The sequence below is a fragment of the Impatiens glandulifera genome, unplaced genomic scaffold (assembly GCF_907164915.1).
Source record: "Impatiens glandulifera unplaced genomic scaffold, dImpGla2.1, whole genome shotgun sequence".
In the NCBI taxonomy this organism is placed as follows: Eukaryota; Viridiplantae; Streptophyta; class Magnoliopsida; order Ericales; family Balsaminaceae; genus Impatiens; species Impatiens glandulifera.
The window spans coordinates 1-13,344 of record NW_025919874.1 but is presented as its reverse complement, the minus strand read 5'-3'; the positions used below and the strand labels follow the sequence as shown (position 1 = coordinate 13,344).

At 35.2% G+C, this 13,344-nt stretch overlaps 12 non-coding genes across 12 annotated transcripts; all 12 read left to right on the top strand.

Annotated features, from left to right (window-relative positions):
* Nucleotides 1-124: 124 nt before the first annotated feature.
* On the top strand, nucleotides 125-319 carry LOC124918556. The gene has a single exon (XR_007097432.1). It is a non-coding gene; the product is annotated as a U2 spliceosomal RNA (small nuclear RNA).
* A 757-nt stretch (nucleotides 320-1,076) lies between these two features.
* LOC124918555 lies at nucleotides 1,077-1,271 on the top strand. Its single transcript, XR_007097431.1, has one exon. It is a non-coding gene; the product is annotated as a U2 spliceosomal RNA (small nuclear RNA).
* A 757-nt stretch (nucleotides 1,272-2,028) lies between these two features.
* Nucleotides 2,029-2,223, top strand: LOC124918566. The gene has a single exon (XR_007097441.1). It is a non-coding gene; the product is annotated as a U2 spliceosomal RNA (small nuclear RNA).
* A 757-nt stretch (nucleotides 2,224-2,980) lies between these two features.
* LOC124918564 lies at nucleotides 2,981-3,175 on the top strand. The gene has a single exon (XR_007097440.1). It is a non-coding gene; the product is annotated as a U2 spliceosomal RNA (small nuclear RNA).
* A 755-nt stretch (nucleotides 3,176-3,930) lies between these two features.
* Nucleotides 3,931-4,125, top strand: LOC124918563. Its single transcript, XR_007097439.1, has one exon. It is a non-coding gene; the product is annotated as a U2 spliceosomal RNA (small nuclear RNA).
* Nucleotides 4,126-4,844: 719 nt separating this feature from the next.
* LOC124918562 lies at nucleotides 4,845-5,039 on the top strand. The gene has a single exon (XR_007097438.1). It is a non-coding gene; the product is annotated as a U2 spliceosomal RNA (small nuclear RNA).
* A 758-nt stretch (nucleotides 5,040-5,797) lies between these two features.
* Nucleotides 5,798-5,992, top strand: LOC124918554. The gene has a single exon (XR_007097430.1). It is a non-coding gene; the product is annotated as a U2 spliceosomal RNA (small nuclear RNA).
* A 758-nt stretch (nucleotides 5,993-6,750) lies between these two features.
* LOC124918557 lies at nucleotides 6,751-6,945 on the top strand. The gene has a single exon (XR_007097433.1). It is a non-coding gene; the product is annotated as a U2 spliceosomal RNA (small nuclear RNA).
* A 757-nt stretch (nucleotides 6,946-7,702) lies between these two features.
* LOC124918558 lies at nucleotides 7,703-7,897 on the top strand. Its single transcript, XR_007097434.1, has one exon. It is a non-coding gene; the product is annotated as a U2 spliceosomal RNA (small nuclear RNA).
* A 757-nt stretch (nucleotides 7,898-8,654) lies between these two features.
* On the top strand, nucleotides 8,655-8,848 carry LOC124918560. The gene has a single exon (XR_007097436.1). It is a non-coding gene; the product is annotated as a U2 spliceosomal RNA (small nuclear RNA).
* Nucleotides 8,849-9,597: 749 nt separating this feature from the next.
* On the top strand, nucleotides 9,598-9,786 carry LOC124918561. The gene has a single exon (XR_007097437.1). It is a non-coding gene; the product is annotated as a U2 spliceosomal RNA (small nuclear RNA).
* Nucleotides 9,787-10,539: 753 nt separating this feature from the next.
* LOC124918559 lies at nucleotides 10,540-10,734 on the top strand. The gene has a single exon (XR_007097435.1). It is a non-coding gene; the product is annotated as a U2 spliceosomal RNA (small nuclear RNA).
* Nucleotides 10,735-13,344: the final 2,610 nt, after the last annotated feature.

Sequence of the window (13,344 nt, the reverse complement as noted above, 5' to 3'; positions counted from 1 at the left end):
TCTTTTGGTTTTGAAAAGTAATGAAAAAATTGATATAGAGACATTTTGTCCCACATCGGTCGATGACGGCAAGGAACACATAGATGCGAGTGTATAAAAGTAGAGCCTATGTACAAGAATAGGCATACCTTTCTCGGCCTTTTGGCTAAGATCAAGTGTAGTATCTGTTCTTATCAGTTTAATATCTGATACGTGGGCCATTGGCTCACACGATATTAAATTAATTTTTTCGGGGGAAGACCCGTCACGGTAGCTTGCTGCCGGGGTCTTCGAGTGTCGCCCTTGTGTTGCACTTCTGCTTGGGCCAGGCGCACCCAATCAAATCAAAGTTAAATGTTTTCTTGATTGCATTCAATATACTCGCATCTAGTGTAATATTATTTACACACACGTCGAATGATTTAATTAAAACAACAATTCAACGCATAATGAATTGGAAAGACTGAACTAATAATCCTCAAAACTTGTATCAACTATAACATTAACACGGCTTTGAAGTCAATGAATAGTGACGAGTTTCGTATATTTACTATTACTTAGATTGACTAGTTTGGAAAATGGGGTTGGATAACAAAATCTCCACCCCCAATCATTAGAAATGACTAGAATGATAAATGACGAAGTATCACGGTGGAAAAGTGGTTTGGTACTATTTAATTATGTAAAGACACAATTTTATTCTTTGGTCGGTTCTTTTGAGGAGACTGGTGATAAAGGAAAGAGTTTATTCGAGAAATTTTAGTATGTGAAAATGTGTTTTATTGTGTAAAATATTTGAAACAACTAAGCACTAACTTGTTAGGTAAAATGTTTTCTATTTTCTTCACATTGGAGAAATCTTAACAATTACATTGGAGTGAAAATAGCAAAAATGGATTTGTGAGCTTGTTAAGGAGTGGATGGTTTAAAAACATGAGAGAAAATGTTTATTCTCCAATATTTTATTGTTGCGTCTTTTGGTTTTGAAAAGTAATGAAAAAATTGATATAGAGACATTTTGTCCCACATCGGTCGATGACGGCAAGGAACACATAGATGCGAGTGTATAAAAGTAGAGCCTATGTACAAGAATAGGCATACCTTTCTCGGCCTTTTGGCTAAGATCAAGTGTAGTATCTGTTCTTATCAGTTTAATATCTGATACGTGGGCCATTGGCTCACACGATATTAAATTAATTTTTTCGGGGGAAGACCCGTCACGGTAGCTTGCTGCCGGGGTCTTCGAGTGTCGCCCTTGTGTTGCACTTCTGCTTGGGCCAGGCGCACCCAATCAAATCAAAGTTAAATGTTTTCTTGATTGCATTCAATATACTCGCATCTAGTGTAATATTATTTACACACACGTCGAATGATTTAATTAAAACAACAATTCAACGCATAATGAATTGGAAAGACTGAACTAATAATCCTCAAAACTTGTATCAACTATAACATTAACACGGCTTTGAAGTCAATGAATAGTGACGAGTTTCGTATATTTACTATTACTTAGATTGACTAGTTTGGAAAATGGGGTTGGATAACAAAATCTCCACCCCCAATCATTAGAAATGACTAGAATGATAAATGACGAAGTATCACAGTGGAAAAGTGGTTTGGTACTATTTAATTATGTAAAGACACAATTTTATTCTTTGGTCGGTTCTTTTGAGGAGACTGGTGATAAAGGAAAGAGTTTATTCGAGAAATTTTAGTATGTGAAAATGTGTTTTATTGTGTAAAATATTTGAAACAACTAAGCACTAACTTGTTAGGTAAAATGTTTTCTATTTTCTTCACATTGGAGAAATCTTAACAATTACATTGGAGTGAAAATAGCAAAAATGGATTTGTGAGCTTGTTAAGGCGTGGATGGTTTAAAAACATGAGAGAAAATGTTTATTCTCCAATATTTTATTGTTGCGTCTTTTGGTTTTGAAAAGTAATGAAAAAATTGATATAGAGACATTTTGTCCCACATCGGTCGATGACGGCAAGGAACACATAGATGCGAGTGTATAAAAGTAGAGCCTATGTACAAGAATAGGCATACCTTTCTCGGCCTTTTGGCTAAGATCAAGTGTAGTATCTGTTCTTATCAGTTTAATATCTGATACGTGGGCCATTGGCTCACACGATATTAAATTAATTTTTTCGGGGGAAGACCCGTCACGGTAGCTTGCTGCCGGGGTCTTCGAGTGTCGCCCTTGTGTTGCACTTCTGCTTGGGCCAGGCGCACCCAATCAAATCAAAGTTAAATGTTTTCTTGATTGCATTCAATATACTCGCATCTAGTGTAATATTATTTACACACACGTCGAATGATTTAATTAAAACAACAATTCAACGCATAATGAATTGGAAAGACTGAACTAATAATCCTCAAAACTTGTATCAACTATAACATTAACACGGCTTTGAAGTCAATGAATAGTGACGAGTTTCGTATATTTACTATTACTTAGATTGACTAGTTTGGAAAATGGGGTTGGATAACAAAATCTCCACCCCCAATCATTAGAAATGACTAGAATGATAAATGACGAAGTATCACGGTGGAAAAGTGGTTTGGTACTATTTAATTATGTAAAGACACAATTTTATTCTTTGGTCGGTTCTTTTGAGGAGACTGGTGACAAAGGAAAGAGTTTATTCGAGAAATTTTAGTACGTGAAAATGTGTTTTATTGTGTAAAATATTTGAAACAACTAAGCACTAACTTGTTAGGTAAAATGTTTTCTATTTTCTTCACATTGGAGAAATCTTAACAATTACATTGGAGTGAAAATAGCAAAAATGGATTTGTGAGCTTGTTAAGGCGTGGATGGTTTAAAAACATGAGAGAAAATGTTTATTCTCCAATATTTTATTGTTGCGTCTTTTGGTTTTGAAAAGTAATGAAAAAATTGATATAGAGACATTTTGTCCCACATCGGTCGATGACGGCAAGGAACACATAGATGCGAGTGTATAAAAGTAGAGCCTATGAACAAGAATAGGCATACCTTTCTCGGCCTTTTGGCTAAGATCAAGTGTAGTATCTGTTCTTATCAGTTTAATATCTGATACGTGGGCCATTGGCTCACATGATATTAAATTAATTTTTTCGGGGGAAGACCCGTCACGGTAGCTTGCTGCCGGGGTCTTCGAGTGTCGCCCTTGTGTTGCACTTCTGCTTGGGCCAGGCGCACCCAATCAAATCAAAGTTAAATGTTTTCTTGATTGCATTCAATATACTCGCATCTAGTGTAATATTATTTACACAAACGTCGAATGATTTAATTAAAACAACAATTCAACGCATAATGAATTGGAAAGACTGAACTAATAATCCTCAAACTTGTATCAACTATAACATTAACACGGCTTTGAAGTCAATGAATAGTGACGAGTTTCGTATATTTACTATTACTTAGATTGACTAGTTTGGAAAATGGGGTTGGATAACAAAATCTCCACCCCCAATCATTAGAAATGACTAGAATGATAAATGACGAAGTATCACGGTGGAAAAGTGGTTTGGTACTATTTAATTATGTAAAGACACAATTTTATTCTTTGGTCGGTTCTTTTGAGGAGACTGGTGACAAAGGAAAGAGTTTATTCGAGAAATTTTAGTACGTGAAAATGTGTTTTATTGTGTAAATATTTGAAACAACTAAGCACTAACTTGTTAGGTAAAATGTTTTCTATTTTCTTCACATTGGAGAAATCTTAACAATTACATTGGAGTGAAAATAGCAAAAATGGATTTGTGAGCTTGTTAAGGCGTGGATGGTTTAAAAACATGAGAGAAAATGTTTATTCTCCAATATTTTATTGTTGCGTCTTTTGGTTTTGAAAAGTAATGAAAAAATTGATATAGAGACATTTTGTCCCACATCGGTCGATGACGGCAAGGAACACATAGATGCGAGTGTATAAAAGTAGAGCCTATGAACAAGAATAGGCATACCTTTCTCGGCCTTTTGGCTAAGATCAAGTGTAGTATCTGTTCTTATCAGTTTAATATCTGATACGTGGGCCATTGGCTCACATGATATTAAATTAATTTTTTCGGGGGAAGACCCGTCACGGTAGCTTGCTGCCGGGGTCTTCGAGTGTCGCCCTTGTGTTGCACTTCTGCTTGGGCCAGGCGCACCCAATCAAATCAAAGTTAAATGTTTTCTTGATTGCATTCAATATACTCGCATCTAGTGTAATATTATTTACACAAACGTCGAATGATTTAATTAAAACAACAATTCAACGCATAATGAATTGGAAAGATTTACACAAACGTCGAAGTCAATGAATAGTGACGAGTTTCGTATATTTACTATTACTTAGATTGACTAGTTTGGAAAAATGGGTTGGATAATAAAATCTCCACCCCCAATCATTAGAAATGACTAGAATGATAAATGACGAAGTATCACGGTGGAAAAGTGGTTTGGTACTATTTAATTATGTAAAGACACAATTTTATTCTTTGGTCGGTTCTTTTGAGGAGACTGGTGACAAAGGAAAGAGTTTATTCGAGAAATTTTAGTACGTGAAAATGTGTTTTATTGTGTAAAATATTTGAAACAACTAAGCACTAACTTGTTAGGTAAAATGTTTTCTATTTTCTTCACATTGGAGAAATCTTAACAATTACATTGGAGTGAAAATAGCAAAAATGGATTTGTGAGCTTGTTAAGGCGTGGATGGTTTAAAAACATGAGAGAAAATGTTTATTCTCCAATATTTTATTGTTGCGTCTTTTGGTTTTGAAAAGTAATGAAAAAATTGATATAGAGACATTTTGTCCCACATCGGTCGATGACGGCAAGGAACACATAGATGCGAGTGTATAAAAGTAGAGCCTATGAACAAGAATAGGCATACCTTTCTCGGCCTTTTGGCTAAGATCAAGTGTAGTATCTGTTCTTATCAGTTTAATATCTGATACGTGGGCCATTGGCTCACATGATATTAAATTAATTTTTTCGGGGGAAGACCCGTCACGGTAGCTTGCTGCCGGGGTCTTCGAGTGTCGCCCTTGTGTTGCACTTCTGCTTGGGCCAGGCGCACCCAATCAAATCAAAGTTAAATGTTTTCTTGATTGCATTCAATATACTCGCATCTAGTGTAATATTATTTACACAAACGTCGAATGATTTAATTAAAACAACAATTCAACGCATAATGAATTGGAAAGACTGAACTAATAATCCTCAAAACTTGTATCAACTATAACATTAACACGGCTTCGAAGTCAATGAATAGTGACGAGTTTCGTATATTTACTATTACTTAGATTGACTAGTTTGGAAAATGGGGTTGGATAACAAAATCTCCACCCCCAATCATTAGAAATGACTAGAATGATAAATGATGAAGTATCACGGTGGAAAAGTGGTTTGGTACTATTTAATTATGTAAAGACACAATTTTATTCTTTGGTCGGTTCTTTTGAGGAGACTGGTGACAAAGGAAAGAGTTTATTCGAGAAATTTTAGTACGTGAAAATGTGTTTTATTGTGTAAAATATTTGAAACAACTAAGCACTAACTTGTTAGGTAAAATGTTTTCTATTTTCTTCACATTGGAGAAATCTTAACAATTACATTGGAGTGAAAATAGCAAAAATGGATTTGTGAGCTTGTTAAGGCGTGGATGGTTTAAAAACATGAGAGAAAATGTTTATTCTCCAATATTTTATTGTTGCGTCTTTTGGTTTTGAAAAGTAATGAAAAAAATTGATATAGAGACATTTTGTCCCACATCGGTCGATGACGGCAAGGAACACATAGATGCGAGTGTATAAAAGTAGAGCCTATGAACAAGAATAGGCATACCTTTCTCGGCCTTTTGGCTAAGATCAAGTGTAGTATCTGTTCTTATCAGTTTAATATCTGATACGTGGGCCATTGGCTCACATGATATTAAATTAATTTTTTCGGGGGAAGACCCGTCACGGTAGCTTGCTGCCGGGGTCTTCGAGTGTCGCCCTTGTGTTGCACTTCTGCTTGGGCCAGGCGCACCCAATCAAATCAAAGTTAAATGTTTTCTTGATTGCATTCAATATACTCGCATCTAGTGTAATATTATTTACACAAACGTCGAATGATTTAATTAAAACAACAATTCAACGCATAATGAATTGGAAAGAATGAACTAATAATCCTCAAAACTTGTATCAACTATAACATTAACACGGCTTTGAAGTCAATGAATAGTGACGAGTTTCGTATATTTACTATTACTTAGATTGACTAGTTTGGAAAATGGGGTTGGATAACAAAATCTCCACCCCTCAATCATTAGAAATGACTAGAATGATAAATGATGAAGTATCACGGTGGAAAAGTGGTTTGGTACTATTTAATTATGTAAAGACACAATTTTATTCTTTGGTCGGTTCTTTTGAGGAGACTGGTGACAAAGGAAAGAGTTTATTCGAGAAATTTTAGTACGTGAAAATGTGTTTTATTGTGTAAAATATTTGAAACAACTAAGCACTAACTTGTTAGGTAAAATGTTTTCTATTTTCTTCACATTGGAGAAATCTTAACAATTACATTGGAGTGAAAATAGCAAAAATGGATTTGTGAGCTTGTTAAGGCGTGGATGGTTTAAAAACATGAGAGAAAATGTTTATTCTCCAATATTTTATTGTTGCGTCTTTTGGTTTTGAAAAGTAATGAAAAAAATGATATAGAGACATTTTGTCCCACATCGGTCGATGACGGCTAGGGACACATAGATGCGAGTGTATAAAAGTAGAGCCTATGAACAAGAATAGGCATACCTTTCTCGGCCTTTTGGCTAAGATCAAGTGTAGTATCTGTTCTTATCAGTTTAATATCTGATACGTGGGCCATTGGCTCACATGATATTAAATTAATTTTTTCGGGGGAAGACCCGTCACGGTAGCTTGCTGTCGGGGTCTTCGAGTGTCGCCCTTGTGTTGCACTTCTGCTTGGGCCAGGCGCACCCAATCAAATCAAAGTTAAATGTTTTCTTGATTGCATTCAATATACTCGCATCTAGTGTAATATTATTTACACAAACGTCGAATGATTTAATTAAAACAACAATTCAACACATAATGAATTGGAAAGACTGAACTAATAATCCTCATAACTTGTATCAACTATAACATTAACACGGCTTTGAAGTCAATGAATAGTGACGAGTTTCGTATATTTACTATTACTTAGATTGACTAGTTTGGAAAATGAGGTTGGATAACAAAATCTCCATCCCTCAATCATTAGAAACGACTAGAATGATAGATAATGAAGTATCACGGTGGAAAGTGATTTGGTACTATTTAATTATGTAAAGACACAATTTTATTCTTTGGTTGGTTCTTTTGAGGAGACTGGTGACAAAGGAAAGAGTTTATTCGAGAAATTTTAGTACGTGAAAATGTGTTTTATTGTGTAAAATATTTGAAACAACTAAGCACTAACTTGTTAGGTAAAATGTTTTCTATTTTCTTCACATTGGAGAAATCTTAACAATTACACTGGAGTGAAAATAGCAAAAATGGATTTGTGAGCTTGTTAAGGCGTGGATGGTTTAAAAACATGAGAGAAAATGTTTATTCTCCAATATTTTATTGTTGCGTCTTTTGGTTTTGAAAAGTAATGAAAAAAATGATATAGAGACATTTTGTCCCACATCGGTCGATGACGGCAAGGAACACATAGATGCGAGTGTATAAAAGTAGAGCCTATGAACAAGAATAGGCATACCTTTCTCGGCCTTTTGGCTAAGATCAAGTGTAGTATCTTTTCTTATCAGTTTAATATCTGATACGTGGGCCATTGGCTCACATGATATTAAATTAATTTTTTCGTGGGAAGACCCGTCACGTTAGCTTGATGTCGGGGTCTTCGAGTGTCGCCCTTGTGTTGTACTTCTGCTTGGTCCAGGCGCACCCAATCAAATCAAAGTTAAATGTTTTCTTTATTGCATTCAATATACTCGCATCTAGTGTAATATTATTTACACAGACGTCGAATGATTTAATTAAAACAACAATTCAACACATAATGAATTGGAAAGACTGAACTAATAATCTTCATAACTTGTATCAACTATAACATTAACACGGCTTTGAAGTCAATGAATAGTGACGAGTTTCGTATATTTACTATTACTTAGATTGACTAGTTTGGAAAATGAGGTTGGATAACAAAATCTCCACCCCTCAATCATTAGAAATGACTAGAATGATAAATGATGAAGTATAACGGTGGAAAGTGGTATGGTACTTTTTAATTATGTAAAGACACAATTTTATTCTTTGGTTGGTTCTTTTGAGGAGACTGGTGACAAAGGAAAGAGTTTATTCGAGAAATTTTAGTACGTGAAAATGTGTTTTATTGTGTAAAATATTTGAAACAACTAAGCACTAACTTGTTAGGTAAAATGTTTTCAATTTTCTTCACATTGGAGAAATCTTAACAATTACACTGGAGTGAAAATAGCAAAAATGGATTTGTGAGCTTGTTAAGGCGTGAATGGTTTAAAAACATGAGAGAAAATGTTTATTCTCCAATATTTTATTGTTGCGTCTTTTGGTTTTGAAAAGTAATGAAAAAAATGATATAGAGACATTTTGTCCCACATCGGTCGATGACGGCTAGGAACACATAGATGTGAGTGTATAAAAGTAGAGCCTATGAACAAGAACAGGCATACCTTTCTCGGCCTTTTGGCTAAGATCAAGTGTAGTATCTTTTCTTATCAGTTTAATATCTGATACGTGGGCCATTGGCTCACATGATATTAAATTAATGTTTTCGGGGGAAGACTCGTCACCGTAGCTTGATGCCGGGGTCTTCTAGTGTCGCCCTTGTGTTGCACTTCTGCGCGCACCCAATCAAATCAAAGTTAAATGTTTTCTTGTTTGCATTCAATATACTCGCATCTAGTATAATATTATTTACACAAACGTCGAATGATTTAATTAAAACAACAATTCAACACATAATGAATTGGAAAAACTGAACTAATACTCCTCATAACTTGTATCAACTATAACATTAACACGGCCTTGAAGTCAATGAATAGTGACGAGTTTCGTATATTTACTATTACTTAGATTGACTAGTTTGGAAAATGGGGTTGGAAAACAAAATCTCCATCCTCAATCATTAGAAATGACTAGAATGATAAATGATGAAGTATCACGGTGGAAAATGGTTTGGTACTATTTAATTATGTAAAGACACAATTTTATTCTTTGGTTGGTTCTTTTGAGGAGACTGGTGACAAAGGAAAGAGTTTATTCGAGAAATTTTAGTACGTGAAAATGTGTTTTATTGTGTAAAATATTTGAAACAACTAAGCACTAACTTGTTAGGTAAAATGTTTTCTATTTTCTTCACATTGGAGAAATATTAACAATTACATTGGAGTGAAAATAGCAAAAATGGATTTGTGAGCTTGTTAAGGGCGTGATGGTTTAAAAACATGAGAGAAATGTTTATTCTCCAATATTTTATTGTTGCGTCTTTTGGTTTTGAAAAGGTAATGAAAAAATTGATATAGAGACATTTTGTCCCACATCGGTCGATGACGGCTAAGGAACACATAGATGCGAGTGTATAAAAGTAGAGCCTATGAACAAGAATAGGCATACCTTTCTCGGCCCTTTTGGCTAGATCAAGTGTAGTATCTTTCTTATCAGTTTAATATCTGATACGTGGGCCATTGGCTCACAGATATTAAATTAATTTTTTCGGGGGAAGACCCGTCACCGGTAGCTTGATGCGGGGTCTTCTGTGTCGCCCTTGTGTTGCACTTCTGCTGGGCCGGCGACCCAATCAAATCAAAGTTAAATGTTTTCTTGTTGCATTCAATATACTCGCATCTAGTGTATATATTTACACAAACGTCGAATGATTTAATTAAAACAACAATTCAAAACATAATGAATTGGGAAGACTTGACTAATAATCCTCGTAACTTGTATCAACTATAACATTAACACGGCTTTGATGTCAATGAATAGTGACGAGTTTCGTATATTTACTATTACTTAGACTGACTAGTTTGTAAAATGGGGTTGGATAACAAAATCTCCACCCCTCAATCATTAAAAATGACTAGAATGATAAATGATGAAGTATCATGGTGGAAAGTGGTTTGGTACTATTTAATTATGTAAAGACACCAATTTATTCTTTGGTTGGTTCTTTTGAGAAGACTGGTGACAAAGGAAAAAGTTTATTCGAGAAATTTTAGTACGTGAAAATGTGTTTTATTGTGTAAAATATTTGAAACAACTAAGCACTAACTTGTTAGGTAAAATGTTTTCTATTTTCATCACATTGAAGAAATCTTAACAATTACATTGGAGTGAAAATAGCAAAAATGGATTTGTGATCTTGTTAAGGCGTGGATGGTTTAAAAACATAAGAGAAAATGTTTATTCTCCAATATTTTATTGTTGCGTCTTTTGGTTTTGAAAAGTAATGAAAAAATGATATAGAGACATTTTGTCCCACATCGGTCGATGACGGCTAGGAACACATAGATGTGAGTGTATAAAAGTAGAGCCTATGAACAAGAGTAGGCATACCTTTCTCGGCCTTTTGGCTAAGATCAAGTGTAGTATCTGTTCTTATCAGTTTAATATCTGATACGTGGGCCATTGGCTCACAAGATATTAAATTAATTTTTTCGGGGGAAAACCCATCACGATAGTTTGGTGCTGGGGTCTTTGAGTGTCGCCCTTGTGTTGCACTTCTTCTTAGGCCATGAGCACCCAATCAAATCAAAGTTAAATGTTTTCTTGATTGCATTTAATATACTCGCATCTAGTGTAATATTATTTACACAAACGTCGAATGATTTAATTAAAACAACAATTCAACACATAATGAATTGGAAAGACTGAACTAATAATCCTCATCACTTGTATCAACTATAACATTAACACGGCTTTTAGTGACGAGTTTCGTATATTTACTATTACAATCTAGAGAACCAGCGCGACATCCGTTAGCATGGACATCATTTGTAATTTGAAATTCAAAACATTTACAAACATGCGTTTATTTTGAAATGAAGGAACATGTTCAGAATACTCACTTAAACTATACATGCATACACATCCTACATATATAGTAGTCAAATAAGGGGTTGTAGTGACGAGGTCTTTTGGTCGTCTGGACACAACAAACAACCGACTAAGTGATAGTAACCAGGTTTTTTGTTTTAAGGAGAATCATAAGAGAGTTTCATTCACTAATAGTGGATGGGGTAAAACTGACACCATAAACTAATGAATATTTACTCATCGTCAAAAGGTGGGATCTTCACCCTCCAAATTTATCTCATTTATGTCGTTTGTGACATATGTCCATGTCATCAATGTAGGTCATGTTGCAATAACTTTAAAGAGCCATTAATTTAATTAGGTTTTTTTTCTATATTCTTCTACAAAATGATCTACACCCTCCAAATTCTGCTCATATGTGTTGTCTAGGCCATCTATGTCGTACACGCCACAATTATTTTATAACAAATAAAATAATATTAATATTAGATATTCCATAAACATATGTTGATAGAAATCGAAATAATAGCACCTGTTTAGCAATTAGAAATAAACAAGCTACAACAAGACCCTAACAATTCTTTTTCCCTTTTGTGTAATCAAATAGGCAGCCAAAACAATTGAGCAATCAAACAATCAAATAAACAGAGAGCAAGACACCAAGATTTTACGTGGAAAACCCAAATTAGGTAAAAACCACGGGACACTTCGGCCACTTAAATCATCCACTATATCAAATGGGTATACAATGTATTCAATACAAGCCTAGAGGTAATCTAACAAAAGTTATCAATTGACCTCATCCTAACTTGTCATTCACATACATTATCATCATCACTAAAGATCGGCTAACCAAATGGAGAAGAGATAAAGGAATCAGAAGAAGAACCTGCTACTTCAATGGAGGAATTGCTGCTTCAACCCAAAAAACTGCTGTGTTTTTTTTCCTTAATTAAATATGCCCTAATGGGCTTTATTAATTTGTTAGGCCCAGCTGCCAAATGAGTTGACCCAACAAATCTCCCCCGTCAGCGCAACCTTCGCGGGCTCCAATAAACCCGCTCTCCTCTCCCGACAATCTTCAAACTTGTCCTTAGGCAAGGGAGTTTCGTAAACATATCGGCACCATTCTCACTTGTATGAATCTTCTCCAAGGTTCAGCTCTTTTGCCTCAAGCACATCACGTATTCCAATGATATCTCACGTCGATATGTTTGGATCTCGAATGAAAAGTTGAATTCTTTGAAGATTGAATGGCACTTTGACTGTCGCAAAACAAAGTAAACTTCTCTTGCTTTTGAGCCCAACTCTTGTAGAAACTTCTTCATCCATAACACCTCTTACATGCCTTAGTATCTGCAATATACTCAGGCTTTTGTAGTATAGTAGACAAGCAACACACTTTTGTACCTTGACTGCCACGAAACAGCACCGCCTGCAAAGGTACCAAAAAACCTGATACAGATTTTCTTGAATCAACATCACCCTCCATATCAGAATCTGTAAAGCCTCCAAATAGGAGTATCACTTCCGAAGCAATAACGTGCTTTCGCAGAGCCTCGAAGATATCTGAGAATCCACTTAACAGCCACCCAATGTTCTTCTCCCGGGTTGGAGAGATACCGACTAACAACACCAACTACGTGTGCTATGTCCCGGTCTTGTACATACATGGCATACATAAGACTACCAACTACAGAGGCATAATGTACATTCTTCATTTCATATTTCTCTTTCTCATTGGTAGGACATTGTTTTAGAACTCAACTTGAAATGACCTACAAGTGGAACTGAAACCGGTTTTAGCATTTTTCACTTGCAAACCTCTTAAGTACCTTCTCAATGTACTTCTCCTATGATAGCCAAAGTGTTTTGTTCTTTCTGTCTCTTATGATTTCCATGCCTAGGATCTGCTTCACTGAACCCAAATCCTTCATCGCAAAAGACTTGTTCAAATCCCTTTTGAGCTTCTCAATTTTTGCAATATCTTTCCCAACAATCAGCATATCATCAACATAGAGCAGAAGAATAACATAATCATCAACACCGTATCTCTTGATGAAAACACAATGATTAGAAGTAGTCTTACTGTACCCATTTGCTTCCATGAAGGAGTCAAATTTCCTATACCATTGTCTAGGCGCTTGCTTGAGCCCATACAAGCTTTTCCTCAATCTGTGGACAAGTTCTTCTTTACCATTAACTTTGAAACTCTCAGGTTGTTCCATATAGATCTCTTCCTCTAAGTCACCATGGAGAAATACAGTCTTCACATCCAGCTGTTCAATTTCCAAATCTTGACTAGCAGCCAATGCTAACAC